This window comes from Pelophylax lessonae (assembly GCF_965119305.1).
Source record: "Pelophylax lessonae genome assembly, chromosome: 1".
Lineage (NCBI taxonomy): Eukaryota > Metazoa > Chordata > Amphibia > Anura > Ranidae > Pelophylax > Pelophylax lessonae.
This window is the reverse complement of record NC_138768.1, coordinates 492,238,599-492,251,450: the sequence shown is the minus strand read 5'-3', so window position 1 is coordinate 492,251,450 and position 12,852 is coordinate 492,238,599. Positions and strand designations below refer to the sequence as shown.

At 50.9% G+C, this 12,852-nt stretch overlaps 1 protein-coding gene across 1 annotated transcript in view; it reads left to right on the top strand.

Annotated features, from left to right (window-relative positions):
• TIMM44 (translocase of inner mitochondrial membrane 44) overlaps positions 1–12,852 on the top strand; it is a 645,415-nt gene that overhangs the window by 141,963 nt on the left and 490,600 nt on the right. The window lies entirely within an intron of this gene.

Sequence of the window (12,852 nt, the reverse complement as noted above, 5' to 3'; positions counted from 1 at the left end):
AACAGTCAGAGTCTACACAGGCGGGCTCAGCCTCTAGTCATGTTTGGTCACTTCCTCTCAGAAGTTCACACACGCTGAAGACTGACTCAGGGTTGTTGGCACAGTAAGGGGTTTTTAGTCCTTGGGGCATTCCTAAGACACACTTTGCTTCTGTCAGGGCACTTATTAGCTTTAAAGGGGGACTCCTAACTGTAGCTCGATATTGCGGTGCGGATCGCGATCGCTATTTAAAGGGCCAGTGTACTCATTTTTTTCCTTTACTGCAATGTGGAATCCCAGGGTGAAAATTTCCCCTCTGACTTTATTTTTGTATCCAGACCCTCCGGATCACCTTCTCTGGTGTCTTTCTGCAGCCTTAGAAGCTTTGACGTCCAAGGTGGATCTTGTGATGAAACATGTTACTGCCCATAAACGGCCGATGCCCTCTCAGTCCTCTGATTCAGAGCCTGATGTGGTTGCCACAGATAACACCCTCCCTGAGGGATCCTTGTCCTCACACTCAGACGGTGAGGAGGATGTGTCCTTCTCATCTGCAGCGTGGGAACGCACTCTGGATGAAGCACTGATTCGTTCAGTGAGGGAAACATTACATGTGGATAATGAGCCCACACAGTCAGGAAAGTGTGTTGTCTTCGGCTCCCGAAAAGCCTAGACGTCGGGTCAGGTTTTTCCTTGTCCCGAGGAGTTTCCCGGTATTGTGAATGAGCAATGGCAGCGCATTAAACACATGCTGGTGGTGCCCAAGCGCTTTCAGCGCTGTTACCCCTTTGCAGACTCAGTTTCCAATCGTTGGACAGTGTCACCTAGGTGGATCACACTGTTTCCCGGTTGAATAAATCTGCTGTGGTCCCTGTAGAGGACTCCTCCGCTTTTAAGGACCCTATGGACAAGCGCATGGAATCCCTTTCCCGCCACCTGCACTTGTTGGTTGGTTTTCGATTCTCAAACCTGTATTTCTCTTACGCCCTCCGACAGTCGCCGCCTCCTCTAAGCCATCACTATTGGGTATTGACTTCCGCTCCGCAGGAGTAGCTAGGCATAAGACTTAGTCAAAAGAGCAAAAGCATTTGCATAGACACACCCGGGGGGGCTGTCCCACTGGTCAATACCCCCCTGCAGTGAACACTATTGTCAGGAGTAGTTAGGCTTTCCCTGTGCTGGGGCTACAGTCTCAGCCTTTCTAATCTTTTTCTTTGGTTTACTAGCTGTTTATTTTGTCAGCTTTAGTTTTTTTAGCCGGTTCTTCGGATGAAGATGGATTCATGCGGAGCTGGGAATCGGACTGACCGCCCTGGTTATACAGGGCAGAGGGTCAGAGGGACATCGAGCGTTCAGCCGTGGTTCGTCCTGGCATTATGAACGACCCATCCCTGCTTGCAGCAGGGATGCAGCCGTGAGGTGGCTACCCCACTGGACACATCTGCGATACTGCAGTGTAATGTCCTTGGCTAACAGCATTCCCTGTCAGATGAGGACAGCGGCTTTCCATTCTGAGAGGCTCCCCACGCCATCTGGTACAGGTAAGTACTTCTGTGTGGGGCCTCTGTCTGGAGTGGCAGTCCTGTGTTGCTGTGTGTCCCCCATGTCTGTGCCGGTGTGGGTCTCCCTGTTGTGATCCCTGCGAGGGTCTTTTGTACATACGCTGCGCTATGGTGCTGTGTGTTTGTGGGAGCCCCCTTTTCCCTGTGTCACTTGGGTGTTTTCACTGGGGGTGCAGACGATGTGTGTGGCGGCCGCAGCGGGGAAAAACCGCGCGGTCCGCCATCTTAATGTGGGCAAGCATGTCTGGCTTCTCTGTGGGCTAATTTACATGATGTTTTGGCGCCAACCGGCGCCATCTTGCGTGTGGCAGAACGATCGTTCCATGCACATGTTTGGCGGCCATTTTCCCGAAGCCTCCCATTCATTTCTATTGGCAGCCATTTTCCCTGGGTCATTGCAGCTTATAGTTCAGCCTCTTCTGACCTCACTTCCTTTTCCTCTGAAGCAGCGTTCGGTGTGGTAACACTCTGTGGGGCTCTGCAGACTGTCTCTTCCATAACCTTCTGTTTTGTCATTTCTGGCTCAGTTTCTTCTCCTTTTGGGGGTCTTTTGTCATTGTACTTTTTTATTGCACTGTTTTACTCTACCTTGGGCAATGGAATCTCAGGACAGCAAATTCCCTCCAGCTCTGGTGGGGGACCCCAGTCCTGCTGGGGCCCCTGTTATACCTGATTTAGCTGCCGTAGTGGCATCTTTAGTATCTAAAATGGAGGTGCTGATGGCTGAACGTGCTGCTAGAAAGAGGCCCAGATTATCTATCTCCTCTGATTCAGATGGTGATGTGGCTGCTGCGACGGGCGTGCCCTTTTCAGGGTCTTGCTCATCCCTGGACCCTCTGGGGTCTGAGGGGGAGGCGGAGATGGAGGGGGTTGATGCTTCTCCACCGGGGTCGCCTGAAGAACACGCGACCATGGATGAGTTGATTGTTTCTGTAAAGGAAACACTACATTTGGAGGATGAGCCCAGTCCTCCGGGCATTGTCCTCGTTTGGTACACATAGGACCCGCAAGTCGGCGCAGGTTTTTCCCTGCCCCGCTGAGTTTCATTACACTGTGAATGAACTGTGGCGCACATTAAAACGGCCATTCATGATACCTAGTCGGTTTAAGTTGCTTTATCCTTTTGCGCCGGCTACGGAATCGCGATGGTTTGTGCCTCCACAGGTGGATCACACTGTGGCCGTCTTGAACAAGGCTACCTTGATTCCTACTGAGGAGACCCTGGTTTTTCGGGATCCCACGGACAGACGGTTGGAGTCTCTGGCCCGCCATTCCTATACGGTGGCGGGTTCCTTGCTCAAACCTGTTTTCGCGTCCATTTTGGTGGCTCAGGCGGTGGCTGATTGGACTAAGGTGCTTAGGCGCAACCTCGCGTCTGATTCTGCCACGCTGGCTATGGTGAGCTGGTCGGCTGACCTGACATTACGGAAAACGGTTGCTGATTTTCCCTATGCAGGTTCTCGCCTTTTTGGCGAGGCGTTGGATACCTTGGTGAAAGGCGTCACGGGGGGTAAAAGCACCATGCTGCCCCAGAACCCGAAGAACAAGTCCTTGCGTGGCAAACAGGGTTCCACCTCCCAACCCAATCAGGGGTCCTTTCGTGCCTTTCGGCATCAAATCAAGGGCAAGCCCTTCAAGGGCCAAGGTAGCCAGAAGAAGTCCTGGACGGGCAAGCAGAAGTCCTGCAATATCGGTTCGGCGGGTCAATCCGCCTCTGCCTGAAGGGGCGCCCTCACCCGTTTCAGGGGTGGGGTGACGTTTGCGCAGTTTCCTCCAACCTTGGCTGCTCCGAATTCCGGACAGGTGGTTTCAGGAGATCATTCGATTAGGATACAAGATCGAATTCCTTTCCCGGCCGGCGGAAAGATTTTTTCCCTCCAATCCTCATTTGACCCCAGGGCGCCTGCAGGACCTGCATCAAGCGGTGCAGGACCTCCTGGCCCAGGGGGTAATTGTCCCGGTGCCTCATCGGGACAGGTTTTGGGGGTTTTATTCAAATCTGTTCACTGTGCCCAGAAATGAGGGCAAGGTATGTCCTATTCTGGACCTGAAAGCACTGATCCGCTTTGTGCGTGTTCGGAAGTTCCGTATGGAATCTCTCCGCTCGGTGGTGGCCTCCCTGAGCCCAGGGGAATTCATGTCTTCTATAGACCTGAAGGATGCCTATCTACACATCCCAATTTTCGAGGGTCACCAGAGGTACCTTCGGTTCGCTATCGCGGAGGACTACTATCAGTTTGTGGCGTTACCTTTCGGTCTCGCTTCGCATCCAAGGGTCTTTACCAAAGTGTTGGCACCTGTTCTGGGCCTGCTAAGGGCTCAGGGCATTGCGGTCTTGGGATATCTGGACGATCTCCCCTTAAGATCGAGTGTCCGCCAGGACCTACTGCGCGATCTGTCCACTACGGTACAGACGCTCCAGGAGTTCGGATGGACCAGACATGCAGAAGTCGACCTTGTCTCCATCAGTTCGTCTTCCCTATCTGGGAATGATCCTGGATTCTGCTCAGGCAAAGGTGTTCTTGACGGAGGACAAGCTCCGGACCTTGCAGGACGAGATCAGGTCCCTCAGGGATCGCCCATCCTTGTCCCTCAGGACCTGCCTGCGGTGCCTGGGGTTGATGGTATCGGCCTTCGAGGCGATACCCTTTTCTCAGTTTCATACTCGGGCTCTCCAAGCGGAGATCCTGGCCAGGTGGGACAGACGACCTCAGTCCCTGGATCTAAGTATCTCATTGAGTCGCCGGACCAGAATAGATCATCTGTGGTGGCTCCAGCCCCCGGCGGTGTCGGAAGGCAAGTTCTTCCGTCCGTTACTGTGGACAGTGATTACCACTGATGCCAGCCTGTCAGGCTGGGGTGGGGTCCTGGGCAATCTGTCTGCCCAGGGCACTTGGTTGGGGGAGGAATCCTCCCTTCCGATCAATGTGTTGGAATTGAGAGCGATAAAGCTCTGTCTATTCCAGTGGTCGGATCGACTTCAGGGCCGTCCTGTTGGGGTACAGACGGACAATGCTACCGCGGTGGCTTACATCAACCACCAAGGGGGCACCAGGAGTGCCCGGGCGTCCCGGGAGGTGACCGACATTTTGTCTTGGGCCGAGACTCATGTCCTGGCAATTTCAGCAGTTCACATTCCGGGTGTGGAGAATTGGCAGGCCGACTATCTGAGCCGCCAGACCCTGGACCAGGGGGAATGGCCCCTGCACCTGGAGGTCTTTCAACTTCTGTGTGCGAAGTGGGGATCCCCGGACGTGGATCTGTTCGCATCTCGGCTGAACCACAAGGTGGAAAGGTTCGTGGCAAGAACGCGCGATCCTCTGGCAGACGCCTCGGATGCGTTGGTGGCCCCTTGGCATCATTATCGTCTGATGTATGCCTTTCCTCCGATTCAGTTGTTGTCCAGGTTCCTTCGCAGGTTGGCCTCGGAACCTCACTTGGTGATTCTGGTAGCACCGGACTGGCCACGCCGGTCCTGGTATGCTGACGTTGTTCACCTGGCAGTGGCGCCTCCTTGGCGGCTGCCAATGCGGGTAGATCTGCTGTCTCAGGTACCGATCTTCCAGCCTGCTTTACAGTCGCTGGCTTTAACGGCCTGGCTGTTGAGACCCAGGTCTTGAGAGACTTTAATCAAGTCTCGGAAAACCTCATCTGGTAAAATCTATTACTGTACCTGGAAGGCTTATTTCGCCTGGTGTGAGTCCTAGGGGTTCTCCCCTCGCTCGTACTCGGTGTCGAGAGTATTGGCTTTCCTTCAGACTGGGGTGGACCAGCGCCTGGTGCTGGCCACGATACAGGGCCAGGTATCAGCACTGGCTGTTCTTTTTCAGCGCCCTGTGTCGTCTCATTCCTTAATTTGCACCTTCATTCTAGGTGTGCGACATTTGGCTCCTCCTAGGAGGGAGCCTTTACCTCCATGGGACTTGAACTTGGTTCTGTCCGTGTTACAGCGTGCTCCCTTTGAAAACATCCGGGAGATATTGTTGCCTCTGCTGTCTAAGAAGGTTGCCTTTTTTAGTGGCGGTCACTTCGGCTCGCAGAGTGTCGGAACTGGCGGCGTTGTCTTGCTGTTCTCCTTACTTGGTGATTCACCAGGATAAGGTGGTCTTGCGACCACATTCATTTTTTCTTCCTAAGGTGGTCTCTGAGTTCCACCTTAATGAGGACATTGTCTTGCCTTCGCTTTGTAGGAAGCCTAAGCATCCTAAGGAGGTTGCTTGGCATTCCTTGGATGTTGTCAGGGCGATCAGGGTTTACCTGTCGTCTACGGAGTCCTTTCGGAAGACGGATTCCCTTTTTGTCCTTCCTGAGGGACCTCAGAAGGGCATGGCTGCGTCTGCAGCGACCATTGCCAAATGGATCAGACAGACCATTGAACAGGCCTATGCTTTGAAGGAACGGGTTTCACCCTTCCCTGTCTTTGAGTGCGTCCTGGGCCTATTGGCATCGTGCCTCGGTGGCCCAGGTGTACAAGGCTGCGACTTGGTCGTCGGTTCACACCTTTTCCAAATTCTATAAGGTGGATGTTCTGGCATCAGCTGATGCCTCCTTTGGCCGCAAGGTGCTCAGTGCGTCAGTGCCATAAGGGACCCTTGTTTTTTTGTGGGTCCCTGGCTGTTGGGGTTGTTTATCCCCTGGGTTATTTGCTTTCCTTGGCTGTTGCTCATGTTGAGCCTTGTTTTCTGTTGCCCAGAAGGTTCTCTTACTGTGTGTGTAAGGTTCCTTTCTCTGATGTGGGTACTGCGTTGCCTTTTCTACGGTTGCATCTCCCACCCCTCATGTCTACACTGCTTTGGGACATCCCAATAGTGATGACTTAGAGGAGGCGGCGACTGTCGGAGGACGTAAGAGAAAACTGAATTTTTGTAAAATATTACCTGTAAAATTCCTTTCTCTGAGTCCTCCGACAGTCGCCGCCCCGCCCCTCTTCTGGGGTTTTCTTGTACACTTACTGCTATGCTACCAAACTGAGTTGGGAGTGTTCACTGCAGGGGGGTATTGAGCAGTGGGACAGCCCCCATGGGTGTGTCTATGCAAATGCTTTTGCTCTTTTGACTAAGTCTTATGCCTAGCTACTCCTGCGAAGCGGAAGTCAATACCCAATAGTGAGGACTTAGAGGAGGCGGCGACTGTCGGAGGAAAGTTATTTTACAGGTAAGATTTTACAAAAATTCAGTTTCACCTCCTTCCTGGTTTCTCAGATGGTTATGGAATGGGTCAAGGTGCTTAGGAGCAACTTGAACGCTGAGTCTGTTCCTCCAACTCTGATTGAGCTCACGGATCAAATGGCCCAGGCCATGGTGTACCTGTGCGATGCGGCACTGGACATGGCTGCCCTGGCTGCCAGAGTGTCTGCGGTGGGGATTGCCATACGCCGCATGGCGTGGTTCAAAAGCTGGTCGGCCGACCAGGCTTTTAAGAAGGCCGTTACTGATCTTCCCTTTTTGGGTGAACGTCTATTTGGGGACTCCTTGGATGAGTTGATCAAGGGTCTAATGGGGGGTAAGAATACTCTTTTCTCCCAATCCGCAAAGGTAAGGCACCTCACAGTAAGCGGGGGGCCTTTCTTTAAGGCTCATAGGGGGCTTTTTCATGCATCAGTGGCGCAGGGAAAAAAGGCAAGATGTTCAGAGCCTATGGAGGAAACAGGCTTGGTCGGGTAAGCCCAAGGCTGGCCAGTCATGTGCGGCTGATATGACCCCCTCTGCATGAAGGGACGCCCTCACCAGGTTCAGGGGTGGGGGAACGTCTGCATTACTTTCGGGAACCCTGGACGTCTCAGATTCAAGACAAATGGGTTCAGGAACTGATTCGTACAGGGTTCAAGATCGAATTTCGGTCTCACCCAGCAGACAGTTTCTTTTAATGAAATGTCCGTCTGTTTCCAGATCGTGTGACAGATCTCAGGGAAGCAGTGCAGGATCTCCTTGAACAGGGCATAATCGTCCCGGTTCCGTGGCAGGACAGGTTTAGAGGTTTTCACTCAAACCTGTTCACGGTGCCCAGGAAGGAGGGCAAGGTGCGTCCTATTCTGGACCTCAAGTCGCTGAACCGCTTTGTGCGGGTGTAGAAGTTTCGAATGGAATCCATTCGGTCAGTGGTGGCGTCCTTACAACAAGGAGACTTTCTGGCCTCCATCGATTTAAAAGATGCATATCTGCACATCCCTATTTACGGGGGTCACCAGCAGTATCTCCGTTTTCGTGGTGGCAGAGGAGCACTATCAATTTGTGGCATTGCCCTTTGGTCTAGCTTTCGTTCCCGGAGTCTTCTCCAAGGTTTTGGCCCCTGTGCTGGCTTTGCTATGCGGTCCTTGGCTATCTGGATGATCTCATTTTGAGGGCGAGCTCTTGTGCCACCCTGTCGGCTGACCTGACGTTCGCAGTTTGGACACTTCAGGAGTTGGGGTGGACAGTTCGGGTGGACCATCAACTTTGAGAAGTCTGTCCTCACCCCGTCAGTGCATCGGAGTTATCTGGGCATGTTCTTGGACTCTTTTCAAGCGAGGGTCTTTCTTCCAGAGGACAAACTTCAGACTTTGCAGGGCAAGATCAGGATCCTGATGGATAACAATCTCTCCCCCCTGTGGACGTGTATGAGGGCCCTGGGGCTGATGGTGTCGGCCTTCGAGATGGTCCCGTTTACCCAGTTTCACACAAGGCCTCTACAAGCAGAGATTCTTGCCAAGTGGGACATGGATCCATAGTCCTTGGACAGGATGATATGTCTAAGCCATCTCACGAGGTCAGAGCTCTCGTGGTGGCTTCTGTCGCCCGCTCTGAGCCAGGGCAGGTCCTTTCTGCCGCTGTTGTGGATGGTGATCACCACAAATGCCAGCCTGACGGGCTGGGGTGGAGTACTGGACACTCTTTCTGCCCAAGGAACTTGGTCGAAGGTGGAATCATCTTTACCGATAAATGTCCTGGAGCTCAGGGCGATCAAACTCTGCCTGCTCCATTGGATGCCTCACCTGCACGGTTCAGGTTAAAACCAACAATACCACGGATGTAGCTTGCATCAATCACCACGGGGCACCAAGAGTGACCGGGCGGCCAGGGAAGTGGCCGAAATTCTGACTTGGACGGAGGCGCACGTCCCGGCTCTTTCCGCAGTCCACATTCTAGGGATGGAGAACTGGCAGGCGGATTACCTGAGTTGTCAGGCCCTGGATCAGGGGGAATGGTCCCTGCATCCGGAGGTTTTTCGACTCCTATGTGCCCGATGGGGAACTCCGGAGATGGATCTGTTGGCATCTTGTCTAAACAGAAAGGTAGAGCGGTTTGTGGTCAGGACTCCAGATCCTCTGGCCGACCCCGTGGATGCACTGGTGGTGCCTTGGAGCTGCTATCGGCTGCTTTATGCCTTTCCTCTGATTCCGCTGTTGTCACGGTTCCTCCGCAAGTTGGCAGTGGAGAAGGTGCAGGTAATTCTGGTTTCACCAGACTGGCCTTGCTGGTCTTGGTACGCAGACCTTGTAAAGATGGCTTTTGAGCCTCCCTGGCTTCTGCCTCAGAGAGGATCTGCTGTCTCAGGGGCCGATCTTCCATCCTGCTTTATAGTTGCTGGCTTTAAGGGCTTGGCTGTTGATGGCCAGGTGTTGAGAGATAAGGGCCTCTCTGATTTTGTGATTCCTACCTTGTTGAGGGCTAGGAAGGCAACTTCCAGGAAGATTGATCATCGTACTTGGAAAATGTATATTGCCTGGTGTGAGTCGCAAGGATTGCATCCTCGCTCTTTTTCTGTGGCGAAGGTCTTGGCCTTCTTGCATAAAGGTGTGGAGCAAAGTTTTGCTTTGGCCATGATTTAAAGGTCAGGTGTCGGCCTTAGCCAATTACTTAGAAACGTCTGTTGGCGACTAATTCCTTGATTTACACCTTTTATTTAAGGCTCCTTTCACACACTCCGTCCGTTGGACGGAGTCTGTTTTTCTCAGGGGGGGATCGAGCCACCGATCCCCCGCTGAGCAGCAGGACGACAGCTGTGTCTCCATGCTGTGTGCGGAGACACAGCTGTCAGTTCCCCATGCATCTCTATGGGGGAAATCGGATGAGAACGGACCGTCGGTCCGTTCTCATCCGATGCCATCCAATCCGATCCGCTGGACGGATGGAAAATAGGGTTTCCATCCGTCCAGATTTGACGGATCGGATCGGGGTGTATGTCAGTGGACATGTCTCCGCTGACATCCGATGCCCCATAGGAATGCATGGTGGGTATCGTTCAGATCCGCCAAAAAAACGGACAGGCGGATCTGAACGGTCCGCCTGTGTGAAAGGGGCCTAAAGGTATGCATCATCTGGCCCCACCGAGGAGATCCCTTTACCTCCGTGGGATCTGAATTTGGTTTTGTCCGTTCAACGTCCTCCCTTTGAAAATATCGGGGAAATTTCTCTGCCTCTTGGTGGCTATCACCTTTGCTCACAGGGTGTCTGTATTGACTGCTCTGTCTTGCCGCTTGCCATATCTGGTAGTTCATAGGGATAAGGTCGTTCTCCGACCTAACAATCCATTCTTCCTAAGGTGGTGTCAGCCTTAATGAAGATATTGTTTTGCCTTCGCTCTGTGCTTAGCCCAAGCATCCCAAGGAATTTGGCTTGCATTCGCTGGATGGGGTTCGGGAGATCAGGGTTTACCTATCAGCCACGGAATCCTTTTGAACGTCTGATTCTCTGTTTGTCCTTCCTGAGGGATCTCGTAATGGTTCGACTGCGTCTGCTGCAACCATTTCTAAATGGATCAGACAGACTATTGTTCAGGCCTATTCATTGAAGGGTCAGGTTCCTCCTTTCCCTGTGAGGGTACATTCTACAAGAGCACTGAGTGCCTCTTGGGCTTTTCACCATCAGGCTTCTGTGGCTCAGGCGTGTAAGGTGACGACCTGGTCGTCTGTACACACCTTTACAAAATTCTACAAGATTGATCTGCTGGCATGCTTCGTTTGGCTGCATGGCTTTGCAGGCTGCTGTTTTGTATAAGAGACTTGTTTTTTTCTCTTCAGGGGTTAATTTTCGTACCGGGGTAAGCTCCTGTTGGTTTGGTTGAGCTTCTGTTGCCTTGTTGGATACGTTTTTAGCCTTGGAAATGCGCTAACTGTTTTTGGTTGTGTTCTTCCCATCCCTTATGCCTACACTGCTTTGGGACATCCCATTCGGGGAGAAACTTTGAGAGCTGCGTCTGTTAGAAGACGTAAAAAAAAAAATTGGGATTTTTGTAAGAACTTACCGTAAAATCCTTTTCTCTGAGTCCTCTGACAGACGCAGCTCCCGCCCCTCTTAATTAAGTCTGGTTGTGTTCTTTAACTGCTTGCTATGAAACTGATTAGTGAGCACAGTGTGTCTGAGGTAATGTCATGAGGGACAGCCCCTATAGGCGTGTCAAGTGAAACGTTTTCACTGCCTAGTCTACTCCTGTAGATGGCGCATTACCCATTCCTGAAGAAACATTGAGAGCTGTGTCTGTCAGAGAAAAGGATTTCACGGTACGTTCTTACAAAAATTTAACTTTATTAACTTCATGCATTATATGCATAAAGGTAAAAACCTTCATTGTGCAGCCCCCCACCTCCCTAATACTTACACGAGATCTGAGACTCTCCTGGGTCTCTCCCTCCTGATTGGCTGAGATGCAGGAGCCATTGGCTCCCACTGCTGTCAATCAATGCCAGTGAAGCGGAAGCAGGGGTTGGGGCTAGGCTGCACTCTGTGTGTTATGGACACGGAGCGTGGACACGGAGCGTGGGCTCAGAAGTGAGCACGCACTAGTGCCCCCACAGCAAGTGGCTTTTTTTTATGGGGGCACTTGGACTTGGCAGGGGGGGGGGTGGGGATTGAGGCTGCTCTGTGCAAAACCACTGTGGAAGGGAAAAAAGCATTAACTGAGTAAGGGAGAGAACCTGGGGGAGAAGGGAAACCTTGATGTACTAGTCAGTACAAGTGTGCAAAGGTGTATTTGCTTTGTAAAAATTAATCCCTACTAAGGCTTGGGTGTGTCATGTGTGTGAATGTTGCTGCTTTATGTAAAACTATTAGTGTTTTAGATTTTTGAATGGATGCTTTGACCGAAAAATGGTTGGGAAACACTGACCCACTTTACGCATACCTTAAGGGACATGAGAGAGCTGGCTGTTGTCACCTTTTCAATTTAGGATACACCTTTTCCCTCAGATATAGACCACCTTTTCAGGCGTCACAAGAAACCTTTTCAGGCATATAGAATTGGCCTATATGCCACTGATTTAATTCTTTATAAGGAGGATTTCAGCAGTACTCTGGGTGTCGCCATTTGGGCACACATGCATGCTCGGATACGAGTCTGGTATGGATTTATTTTATTTTATTTTGGTGTTGGGTTTCCTTTCAAGATCCTCAGAGCACAATTTGCATGGCACAGGTCAGATCACTTACGATGATGATCCGACTTGGATGCGACTTGCATTCAAATCAATGGGCTGAAACCGTGCCCAAGTTGGACCAAAGTAGTGCAGGAACCTTTTTCTAAGTCGGACTGACACAAGGACCAGTTAAGACAGCTATCATAGGGAACCACTGTCAAAGTTGGAGCGAATGTCGGACCAGTGTGAACCTTGCATTAAAGTGATATCCTCCTTCAAATAACAATTTTCAAAAATGGTATTACTGTGAATACATCGCAGGCATGGCGGATAACATGACCCCCTGTGCTTTAAGTACAAACTTTTGGTTTGGTTTAAATTCCTTATATCAGTTGCAGGTAGCATTAACCTAATGAAGATGATACTTTTACCTAAATGCTTATGACTTATCCCATTTGCCTGTTAACATTTCAAAACCCTTTTTATAAAAAAAAAAAATTGCAATTTATATTGTTTTATTTGGCCTACTAAAGGATGAAAGGTAAAATTACTTTGCAAAGGCCCAAGGATGAGGCGGGTATTGTGTTAACCGATTTATTCCTTTGCTTTTTAGCTGGGTGTAATTAAAACATGTATGGAATATTCCCTTCATCTGGTGGATGTCCCCTGGCTAGACTATTAAAGTGGAACAACTTCTTATCTATTTAGAGGCCCTCCTACAATGGTATACCCATTTTTGAGATTGGGTAGGTTTGGTGTGAAGTCAAGAAATTGTCTCTAATCTGATATTTCATCAGAAGTATTGCTATGGGATAACCCTATGTTTGCTGAACTGCAATTCTTTCCTGACTCTTCCTTATGGAGGCAAGGATGCCTTTTAGCTCTATCTGAGGTCTATAGTTATTGTACTTTTTATGTTTGATCATTGAAAACACTTTTGTAATCTCCCTCAACATTTTTTAATAATACAACTAAATACCC